Genomic DNA, 13,873 nt, shown 5'->3' with positions numbered 1-13,873 from the left:
GAAGACTAGTTAAACATGACCTCCCTCAACTGAAGCAGCGGCATTTGTCATGACATTTCCCTTCCCATATGGAGTTTCCACAGCATCTCTTTAATAGATTTCGTCCTTTTCCTTGTTCCTTTAATTAACTTTTCTCATAGTTTTAAACAAAATTAATTGGCAGAGGTTGATGAAGGAAAAGATGAAAATACAGTATAAAGGAAATGAGATGTTGACAGTATTTTTAAACCCTTTTAAAACTTAATTAACAACATATGCAGAAAAATGTATGAAGTCTAAATGCACAACTAAAAACTTATTATATAGTAAGCATTCCTATAACCACTTTTAAGGTCAAGAAATAAAAATTGTTATATGTTGAATATCCCTATAACCACTCTCAAGGTCAAGAAATAAAATATTATGAGTAGCCTGAAAATCCCATCTCAATCACAAACTGCTCCTTTTTTCTAAAGGCAACCACTAGCCTCAATTTAAAGATAATAACTCCTTCACTTTCCTTGTAGTGTTACTATCTAAGATACATACCTAAATGAAAGAGTTTGATTTGTCTATTTTTGAGCATTATGAGACTGGAATTACATATTATGTATTAATTTAGGTCTGGCTTCCCTTGCTCAATATTATACTTAAGAGATTAATCCATATTACTGTGTGTATCTGTAGTTCTATTTTCTTTTGATTGTTGTAAAGTATTTTCAGGATATGAATATACTGCAATTTATATACCAGTTTTCCTTCTAATGGGCATTTGGGTAGTTTCCAGTTTAGGGCTTTTATGATCAATGCTGCTATGAATATTCTTGCACATGTCTCTGAGTTCACATATGAATACATTCTTGCTATATATATACCTAGGAGAAGAATTGCTGAGTTTTGCATGTCTTTAAATTGCTAGATAATATCAAATTGCTTTCTAAAGCAGTTTTATAAATTTACATTCCCTCAAAGTAATGGTATGAGTTTCTCTATATTCACACTAACACCTGGAATTTAATTTTATCCTTTCTTTTGGGTACAATTTTTGGACCTTTAAGTTTTTCCATGATGACTAAAGAAATTGAACTGCTTTTAGATTGATTACACATTTAAATTTCTTGTTTATTCAAATATCTTGTTTATTCAAATATCTTGCATTTAGGGAGGGTTTGCTTATATTTTTATTATTGATTTGTAGTTCTTTATATTTTTTGGTTATAGGTCTTTATAATATATTTCAAATATGTTTTCTGACTTTAACTCACTTCTTTATGATCAAATTTTATGATTAAGTATTAATTTTGATGGATTTTATGATTAGTGGCTTTTTGTGTTGTTTAAAATATTGATATAACCTTGAAGTCATAAATATATTAATCCATGTTAACTTTTAGATCCTATAGTGTTTTGATTTTTGTATTTTGTTCTATGTCCACATGGAAATTATTTTTGAGTCATGTGAGTTGGGGTTCAATTTTCCTTTTTTTCAGATAAGGACACCTAATTGTCTCATTACCTTTACCAAAATGATTGTAATTTTCTACTTCTTAGCAATGTTCCCATTGTGTTAAATTATATGTCCATATAGTCTCTTTTAGGTGTCTGAATTTGATTCCCTTGGCCTGTCTGTCCTTCCAACCACAACCAACCACACTAGGCTAAATACTGTTAACTTTATATGAAGGAATTCTATGTGTAGAACAAGTCTTGCCACATTGTTCTTCCTCAAGGGAATCTTTTTGTCCTCAACTTTTATAAATAGTCTTGATAGGATTTTAAAAATCTATTATAATTTGAACTATTTATTAATTCAGTGAAGTTGACATCTTTTAAAAATGAGACTTCCAAACCTGACCGTCACATTGCCCCTCATTCATTTGCTTTTAAATTTCTCTAAATAGTATTTCATAGTTGCCCAAATAGATGGTATGCTACTTTCATTTGATTCATTCCTAGACATTTTATACTTGAAATTTTATTTTATTATTATTTATTTATTTTAAGATTTTATTTATTTATTTGATGGAGAGAGGGAACACAAGCAGGGGGAGTGGGAGAAGGAGAAGCAGGCTTCCCACTGAGCGGGGAGCCCGGTGTGGGGCTTGATCCCAGGGCCCTGGGTTCATGACCTGAGCGAGAGGTAGACTGTTGACTGACTAAGCCACACAGGCACCCCTATATTTGAAATTTTGACTAATATTTTTAATATTTAATTTTCAACTGTTTCAACAGACATGTTTGTTTACTTTTATCCACTAGCTTATAAAGTCTTATTGTTTTGAAACTTACCATATGTATTCTTCTGAATTTTGTACAAAGTCAGTCATGTTATTTTTGCAAAGTAAAATTTTGTTTCTTCCTTTTCAATATCTGTAGCTTTCCCCCCCTGACTTACTTCACTATCTAGAACCTTCAACATTATATGGAAAACATAAAACTAAAAAAACTGGCAGAATACTGAAGGCTTTATTACATAAGTACAGACCCAGAACTGTCAGTTTGCATTGGCTGCAATTTGCATGTTGTTGCATTTTTCTCATTCACTTGAAATTCCAAGTGAAAGAACAAAAGGAAATATGTGACTGATCCCAGGTTGAGGATTTAGGGGAAGGGGCTGGTAGACGAAAGCCTTTGTGGAGGGAGTACTTTGGATGGTCTGCACGGCTGCTGGCTCCACAGGAAAGCAAGTGCTGTCATTCTGAAGCACATCGGCGGACTAAAAGGAGCGAAGATGTAGAGCAGGTTTTGATGGTGAAGAATGTTAGTTCGAGATTGAGAAATTTTTAAAGAGATGGGTTGTGTATGGAAAGAGTAGGCTTTGAGAAGAAGAGCACTTCTGAATAATTTATGGTCAAGATAAAACTTTTGAATTCAAATATCGAGATAGGGAAACTGGAGAAACGCCATTTTTAGGAAGACCCTATCTCTGCTGTTTTTCTGCTGGGCCCCACTTGCACGTGTTCGGTGTTTCAGCTTGCATCGAAATGAACAAAAGAAGCTATATTCCCACTTCAGGGTGGAAGCAAGAAAGTTAATCATTCTCTGAATTTTGTCCTAGGCCCCCAAACACCTGACATCTAAGAAGAATTGGATCCCAAACATGTTCTGAGACATTAGCTTCATTTTTTTTTTAAAGATTTTATTTATTTATTTGACAGAGATAGAGACAGCCAGCGAGAGAGGGAACACAAGCAGGGGGAGTGGGAGAGGAAGAAGCAGGCTCATAGCGGAGTAGCCTGATGTGGGGCTCGATCCCATAACGCCAGGATCACGCCCTGAGCCGAAGGCAGAGGCTTAACCACTGTGCTACCCAGGCACCCCCTGAGACATTAGCTTCAAACAAACCTTGGCTGACACGACGTTGATACACTCTACCTTTGATACTTTCTGAAATAACACCTATTGTTCACCTGTCACCCACCTTGGATCAAACCCAACCCTGGATTCCTGAAGGAACACATACCCTGGACCCCTTTCCAATATAAACTCCTAACCGCAGGGACACAGAGATTCACTCTCCTCTCCTTTCCTAGTCACCCTGACACTCCATCTACGATACTCTATCACTTACGCTATTCAGTAAACTCTGCTTTTCATTTCCTCCTGGCTCATGTTTGATTTCTATACTTCTTGAAGCCAAGGACCCTCTTTCTGGTCCTGCAGGATCCCTTCAGGGTCCTCAGACCTGGCCTGCCTATGTCAATATGAGTCAAATTCTAGTTCCCTATGCATGATGAAATAATTTAGTCAATAATGATTTTATAATTAACCCTATTACTTAAAGAATAATTTTGCTTCTGGTGAAGAGTAGCATTCTGTAGATCAATGTTCCTACTACAAACAACTAGAAAACCAAATAACATGTAAAACAAAACAAAACAGAATTATTTAAAGATGACAAAGAAATAGTATGAGAAATAAGACTTGAGGGACCAAGGCTCCAGAGTAAAACATTCTTGGAAAGATGAACCAGCATTTAGCTACATTCCTGCCCCCCCTTTTGCTAATGCTAGTGACAAGGTAATGAACTCAGATGCCAGGTAAATAGTACAGATGGAAGCTCACAGATGCGGGTAAGAGGCAGAAAAATTAAAGGCCTAAAGAGACAAAAAGAGATAGAAACAGAATACAGAGTTGATATTGTTCTGGTTGCTATTACTGCAAGAAAAAACTTTAACACCTTCAAGCCATTTATTTTGAAACCATTTTGTTTTGCATATGGCTTTACATATTGGGGTTTAAGAAAGCTTCAGCTGGGCAGCACCTGCTTGGAGTAACTAATGTGTTTGTGGTCAGTTTTCAGCGAAATTACAGTCATTTGGTATTGGACTAGGCATCTACTATGTCTTGATCTCAGGGCTGTCTGCTATCACCTGGGAGTGCAGCTGGTGATCAAAGAACTTATGCAAGTCCTTCTCTAGCATTGCAATCTTGGGGGAGTCCGGTTTCTTTCCAGGAGAACCAAACGAAATTGCAAGGTGTTGAATAACCTACTGCCTTGCTTCTGCCACACATTGTTGGTTGAAGCTGTCACAGAGCACCCAGATTCAAGAAGACAGGACAGATACCTCACTGCTCAATGGAATGAGTATTAAACCATTTGCAGAGATGCTATAAACCACCACAAACACTCCACCTACTTTTTCTTTAATGTATTTGCCAAATTATAAAGTTATGCCAGGTAAGAACTAACAAAATATGCCTTTGTAAAGAATGAGACTGGCTATCTCTAATGAGATCCGATGAACAATCCAAGATCTTGTTTGGAATTCCTGGAAGACTAAACCTAGGTGCAGGGGGCAAAAAAAGAGATAAACAGAGCTTCATCAAAACAGCAATTCAATAGCACATCAAAAGAATCATACACCACGACCAAGTGAGATTTATCTCTGGGATGGAAGGATAGCTCAACATATGCAAATCAATACCACATTAACAGAATGAATGATACAAACCATACGAGCATCTCAATAGATGCAGAAAAACATCTGGCAAAATTCAACACTTTCTCACAATAAAAACTTAGGTATAGAAGTTCCATACCTCAACATAATAAAAGTCATATATGAGAATCCCACCGCTAACATCATACTCAACAGTGAAAAGCTGAAAGCTTTTCCTCTGAGATCAGTGAAAGAGAAGGCTGTTCAGTCTTGCCACTGCTATTCAATATAGTACTAGAAGTCCTCTCCAGAGTAATTAGGCAAGAAAAATAAATAAAAAAGCATCCACCTTGGAAAGGAGGAGGTAAAGTTATCTTTGCTTGAAAATTACATGATCTTATATATAGAAAACTCTAAAAACTGTGCTAAAAATGGTTAGAACTAATAAGTAAATTCAGTGATATTGCAGGATTAAAAAATCAATCTAGAAAAATAAGTTGCATTTCTATACACTAACAACAAACTACAAAGGAAAGAAAGAAGAAAGGTAAGAAGGAAGGAAAAAAGAAAGAAAGAGAAAGGAAAGAGAAAGGAAGGAAGGAAGGAAGGAAGGAAGGAAGGAAGAAAGAAAGAAAGAAAGAAAGAAAGAAAGAAAGAAAGAAAGAAAGAAAGAAAGAAAGAAAATAAAAAGAAAGAAAGAGGCAATACTATTTATAATAGCAACTAAAAAAGTTCTCAGGAATATTTTAACCAAGGAAGTAAAGATCTGTTCACTGAACTATAAGACACTGATGAAAGAAATTGAAGAAGATACAAATAAATGGGAAGATACTCCATGTTTATGGGTTGGAAGAATTAATATAGTTAAAATGTCCATATTGCTATTCAAAGAATATTGGAAATAATTTTGAAGAAGAATATAGCTGGAGGACATCACTACCAGATATCAAAAGTTATTATAAATTTGTAATAATTAGGAAAATATAGTATTTCTACAAGGAGAGAGATTAACAGAACAGAATAAATTGTCTAGAAACAGACCCATATATTCAGTCACTTTGAGAAACTTGACACGGTAGTACATTAAAAAAAAATCTTTTCAATAACTGATGTTTGGTCACTTGGGTATTAGTATGGGGAAAAAGTAAGTCTTGACCTTTACCATACATCACATACATATAAAAAATCAATTTCTAATGGATGTTAGATCTAAATGGGAACTGTAAAATGAATAAAGCTACTAGGAGAAAGAATAGAATATTATTTTCATAATCTTGAGGTTTATGACTTTTTTTAAAGTTTTTAATCTGTGTGTAGTTGACACACAATGTTATCTTAGTTTCGGGTGTATAACAGTGATTCAACTTCTCTATGTGTTATGCTGTGCTCACCTCTGTCACCATATAGCACTGTTATGATATCATTGACTATATTCCCTATGTTGTGATTTTTATTCCTGTGACTAATTCATTTCATAACTGTGGGAATTCACAATGCCTGGCTAGTTAAGATAGGATAAACACGATCTTCCTTGGGAGGGGTTATTTGAAAAGCAAAGAAGGAGAGACCAGAACAATGCCTGGCTTGATAAAATACGAGAAACACAATCCTCCTTGGGAGAGGCTAGCTGAAAAGCAAAGAAGGAGTGACCAGACAACTGGGCCTCCTTTGGAGTTTCTGGACTGAAAACAGCCGGATCCTAATTGTGGCTCCATGCTATCTCCCAGGGGACAGATGCTTAACTTAGGTTAGACATACAGCCTTAATAGTCACCTATTCCCTGCCTGCAAATCACCAATATAGATAGTTCTAATCACACAATGCCCGTAAATATCACTGCCCTAGTTACTGAAACTTTACATTCCTTTCTAATCTTGATTCTTTGATAACATGCATAATAAATATGGAGGTGGAGTTCGGCTAAGGCCTTTCTCCACTAGAGCATCTGGACCCCAGTCCCTCTCCTTTCTCCTACTTAGGTGTCTGGAGTAATCTTTTCATTCACTGTCTCTACAGGGTTTGCTGGTCAAACCTGACAATAACTGGAAATCCGTATCTCCCACACCCTTTCACCCATTTTGCCCATCTCCCAACACCCTCCCCTCTGCAAACTATCATTTTATTCTCTCTATCCATAGGTCTGATTCTTTTTTTTTTTTTTAAGATTTTATTTATTTATTTGACAGAGATAGAGACAGCCAGCGAGAGAGGGAACACAAGCAGGGGGAGTGGGAGAGGAAGAAGCAGGCTCCCAGCGGAGGAGCCTGATGTGGGGCTCGATCCCAGAACGCTGGGATCACACCCTGAGCCAAAGGCAGACGCTTAACTGCTGTGCCACCCAGGCGCCCCCATAGGTCTGATTCTGCTTTTTGTTTGTGTATTCATTTGTTTCATATGGTATTTGGTTTCCTCTGACTAAATTATTTCACTTAGCTTAATACCCTCTAAGTCCAACCATGTTGCCACAAATAGCATGATCTCATCCCTTTTTATGGCTACATAAAATTCTATTGTACCATGGCTGTTGTAAATAATGCTTCAATAAACATAGGGGTGCAAATATCTTTTCGAATTAGTATTTTCATTTTCTTTGGGAAAATGCCCAGTAGTGGGATTATTGGATTATATGGTATTTCTATTTTTAATTTTTTGAGGAACCTTCCTACTGTTTTCCAGTGGCTGCACCAGTTTGCATTCCCACCAACAGTGCATGAGGGTTCCTTTTTCTCCACATCCTTGCCAGTGTTTGTTATTTCTCCTTTCTTTTCTTCCTTCCTTCTTTCCTCCTCTTTCTTCCTTCCTTCTCTTTCTTTCTTTCTTTCTTTCTTTCTTTCTTTCTTTCTTTCTTTCTTTCTTTCTTTCTTTCTTTCCTCCTCTTTCTTCCTTCCTTCTTTCTTTCTTTCTTTCTTTCTTTCTTTCTTTCTTTCTTTCTTTCTCTCTCTCTCTCTCTCTCTCTTTCTTTCTTTCTTTCTTTCTTTCTTTCTTCTCCTTCCTTCCTTCCTTCCTTCCTTCCTTCCTTCCTTCCTTCCTTCATTGCCTCCCCCCCTTTCCTTCTTTCCTTCCTTCCTTCCTTCCTTCCTTCCTTCCTTCCTTCCTTCCTCCCTCTTCTTTCAGGCATAGGATTTAGTGATTCATCACTTATGTATAACATCCTCTGCTTTTTACAAGTTCCCTCCTTAATACCCATCACCCATTTCACCCATCCCACCAGCCAGCTCCCCTCCAGCAACCCTGTTTGTTCTCGATAGAGTCTATTTGATGGTTTGCCTCTCTCCCCTCCCATGTTCATCTGTTTTGCTTCTTAAATTTCACATGAGTGAAATCATATAGTATTTGTCTTTCTCTGACTGACTTACTTCCCTTAGCATAATACTCCCTAGCTCTATCAAAGTTGTTGCAAATGGCAAGAGTTCATTCTTTTTTATGGGTGAGTAATATTCCAGTGTGTGTGTGTGTGTGTGTGTGTGTGTGTGTGTGTGTGTTTATGTCTTCTGCCCATTTATACACACACACGCATGTATATGTATATGTATATGTATATGTATATGTATATGTATATGTATATGTATATGTATATAAATATACCACATCTCCCTTATCCATTCATCAGTTGATGGACATTTGGGCTCTTTCCATAATTTGGCTGTTGTTGACAATGTTGCTAAAAACATTGTGCTGCATGTATCCTTTCAAATCTGTATTTTTGTATCCTTTGGGTAAATACCTAGTTGTGCTACTGCTGGATTGTGGGGTTGCTCTATTTTTAACTTTTTGAGGAAACTCCATACCGTTTTCCTCAGTGGCTGTACCAGTTTGCATTCCCACCAACAATGTAAGAGTGTTCCCATTTCTCTGCATCCTTGCCAATATCTGTCATTTCCTGTGTTGTTAATTTTAGCCATCTGACAGGTGTGAAGTGATATCTCATTGTTTTTATTTGTATTTCCCTGATGAGTGATGTTGAGCATCTTTTCATGTCTGTTAGCCATCTGGATGTCTTTGGAAAATGTTTATTTATGTCTTCTGCCCATTTTCTAACTGGATTGTTTTTTGGAGGTATTGAGTTTGATAAGTTCTTTATATATTTTGGATACTAACCCTTTATTGGGTATGTCATCTGCAGATGTCTTCTTCCATTCTGTATGTTGCCTTTTAGTTTTGTTTTTTATTTTGATGAAATCCTAATAGTTTCTTTTTGCTTTTGTTTCCCTTTCCTCCAGAGACAAAAGAAGAGTCTAACAATGTAATATAATAAATGAACAAAGGATTCAAGTAGGCATTTCACAATAGAGAATATACATATTCTCTAGACGTGTAAAGGTGCTCAAGCTAATTACTAATTGGGGAAAATGAGAAATAACTTAATATTGTGATAATATTTACATGTCCTTCAGGATGGCCAAAATCACCGTTCTTTTTTAAAATATTAATATTTAAAATAATTTTTAAATATTTATTTACTTATTTTAGAGAAGAGAGAGTGAGCATGTGCACAAGTGGGGGGAGGGGCAGAGAGAGAGGGAGAGAAGCAGATTCCGCACTGAGCATGGAGCCCAACACAGGGCTTGACTTCACAACTCATGAGATCACGACTTGAGCTTAAACCAAGAATTGGCCCCTTAACCAACTAAGCCACTCAGGAGCCCCAGAATTACAATGCTAATATCAATGTTTGGAAAATGCATAGTATAATTTAGATTCTCCTACTATTTTTGTGGGCATGTAAATACGTACAACAGATTTGTAACCATCTTTGACATTATCAACCATAGCCAATTATGTATGGAGCAAATGTCCCAGAAATTCCACTCCTGGGTATGAAAATGAACAAATATGCACACTTATGTTCACCAAAACACAGTTAAAAATATTCTTAGAAGCACTATTTGTAATAATAAACAATAATAGTAACAAAATAACAAAACCTTAAATGTGCATCAGCTGCAGAGTGGATAAATACGCAGTAGTATTTGGTGGTACAGAGGGAAATTTTATAGTGATGTGAGTGAATTGAAATTGCCAGGTTTAGTTGTTGTCATTGTTTGCCTTCTTGCTTTTTGTTTTTGTTTATTTGTTTGTTGTTTTTTGCTTTTTTAAAGTAGGCTCCACACCCAGCACGAAGCCTAATATATTTGAACTCACAACCCTGAGATCAAGACCTGAGCTGAGATCAAGAGTCTGATGCTTAACTGACTGAACCACCCAGGCGCCCCCTAAAATTGTTATTTTGTTGTGCTGATAATGTATCCTTTCTTGATCTAGATGCTGCTTACATGGATTTGTTCAGTTCGTGAAAATTCATCAATCTGTTCATGTATAATTTGTGAACTTTTCTCTCTATACTATATTCCATTAAAATATTTGCTTAGAATATAAGAAGCTTGAATTAGCCAATGAAATGAAACCCCTGCTTATTTTGCAATAGATTTGATTAGTGTCAGTCTTGACCGATGGGGTAAAATAACCACGAGACTTGTGTGCTGAATGAATTTTCCACTACTATGTATGATCCATGGCCTATGCAGCTTTGAAATTGGGTGAGCTAGGTGAGCACTCTGCAGGTTCCCTGTCACTTCATAAATGCCAGATCCATAGATTGCAGTACATTTTCTCTTGCACAACACTTGTTTATATTGACCTCTAAGCCTCTATTTCCTTCCTCCAAAATCTTCAACTCCTATTCAAAATGTCTTTGCTATTTTTGTGCACACATTGTCATAATTATGATGATAATAATACCAATAAGTAATAATAACCAAAATTATTAAAACAATGATAATAATAATAATTAAAAGTTAATATGACCCAGGTGCTGTTATATGCAGCTTGTATATTAATTCCTTTAATCTTCACCCCAGTTCTTTTTGGTAGATATGATTGTTTCTCTATTTCACAGTTCATGAAACAGAGTCACAGAGTCACAATAACTTGTCCAAGTTAAAAACCTGGTAGATTGCCAAACTGGATTCGAATCCAGGCAGTCAGCTCCGAGACTCCAGATTCCCTAACATTATGTTATACTGCTGTATGGACACTTTGGACCCATTAGGACAGGTTGGAAGTCAGATGCTTATAGACATTAAGGTTTAGAGAGCGCATATCATATTTTCCCCACTTTACAGATAAGGAAACGAAATACCAGACTATTTAAATAATTTTTGCAGATCATGCATAGAACAAAGAAAAAAGAAATCATGATTGGAACCTAGGCTTTCAGAGAACTAGAGCTCTCTATGACCACAATAAAAATCTGGAGAAATTATTTCAAACTACTATGAAAAATTAGGTGAAATTTGAAGCATTCCTCTAAGATCTCATCTTGAGGGCATAGAAACATTCTGGACCCGACCTTGTTCCCATGTCTTTCCCAGCATCTTCCACTCTGAAATAAAGGTTTGGACTTGAAGTTATTTAGATCATAAAAGTAAGTATAACATCTGCTTGCTTCTTTTCCTATCTGTTGCCATCCCAAACTGATTTTCTTCTTGTGCTGTATCTTTGTGATTTAAATTACGAAGAAATATCTTATAATCTGACTTATGAGGAAGGCTATAAAAGCAGGGTCACTGCCACACTGCCTTTGTCCATGAGTCAACAGATGTCAGCTGGAGCAGGACCATGCGTCCTGGCCCGTCTCCTCTGCTATTTCTCAGGTGATGGTGAGGTCTGAACTTTATCTTCTGTGCTGAGGTAAAACATACTTGCTCCTTACAGCAGTGGGGGAGTCCCCTGGGTGCAGTAAATGTCTTCCTACATTTTCCTTGAGTATAGCAGAACATTATTCAGAACGGACGCTCTGGATGCATGTCGCATGACTGACAGTTTTATGCTCATCTTTTTATAGATCCACAAAGTCATATAAATAAATATTCTATTAACTGCCAGGAATCCCTTGGTAGCCATTGGGTGTGGTCCTATGGGTCTTTGCAAATTCCTCCACAGCTGTATGAGAAAGGTATTTATTTTGGAATCATTCAGGCAAAAGGAAAAGTAACCCTAATTTGCTTTTTAAAAATTTAATTTGTTTTCTTTTTCCTTTCTCTTCCTCCTTTTCCCCTCTTTTCCTTCTTTTCTACGCTTTACCAATATTGCAACATAGTGCATGAAGCTAAAACATATCTTTTGAATATGAAACAAGGGAGTGAAGATATTTTTACCTACTAAAAAGTAATTATAATGAAAATGTTGAAGAAATATACGAAAGGCAAACGTTTAACCAATAAAGATCTTAAAATAGAAACAACAAAGCTAACTTTGTAGACTTAAGCATTTTATGGTTTTTACACAATTTACAGGTGAAATTAATTTTCTGAAATGTGGTTCATTAACATTTTTATTGTTTGTCATATTTTAAAATAATATTGTTATGTACCATTGGATAAAATTAATAGTGCATTAAAATGGTCTCACCTTAAATCAGGGACAGTTTGCTGTAACTAGAATTTTCAGTTCTCTGATGATTTTTTTCTCTGCTATGAAGAGAAAAAAAAAACTTCTATATTAAAATGATGTACGAGGACAAAAGGAAATTTATGATCTAAACTTGCTGCAAATCATTTGTATTGATCTGTTTTGTGTCCATTCTGCTGAAGCTAATGGAAATCATTTGTCACCTGACTTGTCCCAGCTGATTTGGAAAAACAAAAAACAAAAAACAACAAAAAAACCCCACCATACCATTTATCAGGCCAGCTGAAGGTCTGCTACAAGTGTGCTTGTGTCTGCAATCACCAAGATACATTCAATTTCTAGGGAAGTAGTGAATATTAGGTTATATTGCTCAGAGGCTTAAAAATAAATTATTGATATGAACATATATATGTATACATAATATATTCTAATAAAACGGTAAATAGGGAAATGTACTGGGTAGTAGAATTCTTATAAGTAACATTTTAATAGTTTTGCATTTCAAGAGCTGAAATTAAGATAGAATTATGTGATATCAATTATGTTAACATTATATACTTGGAAATAAGAGTTAACATACCATTAGAGCAATGCATTTAAGGAAATAAACTTCTTTTCCTGACCCATAAATTCTGAGTTCGACTCTTCCCTTTAAAGAACATTTTTGGTGACTCGAACTTAAACTTTTAATCCTTATGATTTTGCACATTTATTTACATGAAGAGAGAACTTCAGATGTGTATCTGTTTTTGTATCAGAGATTGATAAAAGTTGGCCTTGAGAAGCCAATTATATTTGTATAATTTTCAAATTCTCCTAAGATGTGCCATCTCTCCACCTAGTCCTTATCCTTCAGCTCAAGGTGAGAGGAGATTGGTCTCACAAATCTTTTGTGACATTCTTTCAAATTGTTAAAGAGCAGGAGTCATTATATGAAAGACTATTTAAACTTTGTCATTATGGTATTTCATGGTACCAAATTATATTATAGTAGGACAAATTTACCCGTGAGTTAAAGTCACATGTAAAGCAGGACTGTAAGAGCCCAGGCAAAGAGCAAGCAAATTTCCAGATTTGCACTGTCGCTTTAATACACACAATACACATGCCTATTTATTTTCTAATGCACTACTTTTTCCCCTATATCTCCTCATTCCTTCCCTATTACTTGAATAGTATAATTTGTTTGAGCACAAAGTTAGAGAATAGACATTTATGTCTTAAAATTTATGATGCTGGGAGCATAATTCACTCACTCATCCACTCTCTACATTCGATAAATGTTTTTCAAATACTTCTAGGAACTAGAAACTCTGACAAGTTCGAGGACAATGATGCAGAAAAAGGACCAGTGTCTTTAAGACACTGTCCATGTTCTTTAAGAATTTAGATTTGAGCAGATTTGAGAATGTAATTCATTCTAGAGGTTTTTCTTTTCTGAGAAGTTCCTGAAATAAGGCAATTTAATAAGAAAAGGGAACACGCTAGCTCAGGCTGCCTTAAAATTCGGTCCACTTAGTCATCTAATTATTTAGTAGCATATTTGGGTCTAAATTCTTATACAGATTGATTATGGGTTTTTTTTTTTTTAAGCATTTAGA

Source organism: Ursus arctos, unplaced genomic scaffold (assembly GCF_023065955.2).
Source record: "Ursus arctos isolate Adak ecotype North America unplaced genomic scaffold, UrsArc2.0 scaffold_7, whole genome shotgun sequence".
Taxonomy (NCBI): Eukaryota; Metazoa; Chordata; class Mammalia; order Carnivora; family Ursidae; genus Ursus; species Ursus arctos.
This window is presented reverse-complemented; position numbering follows the sequence as displayed.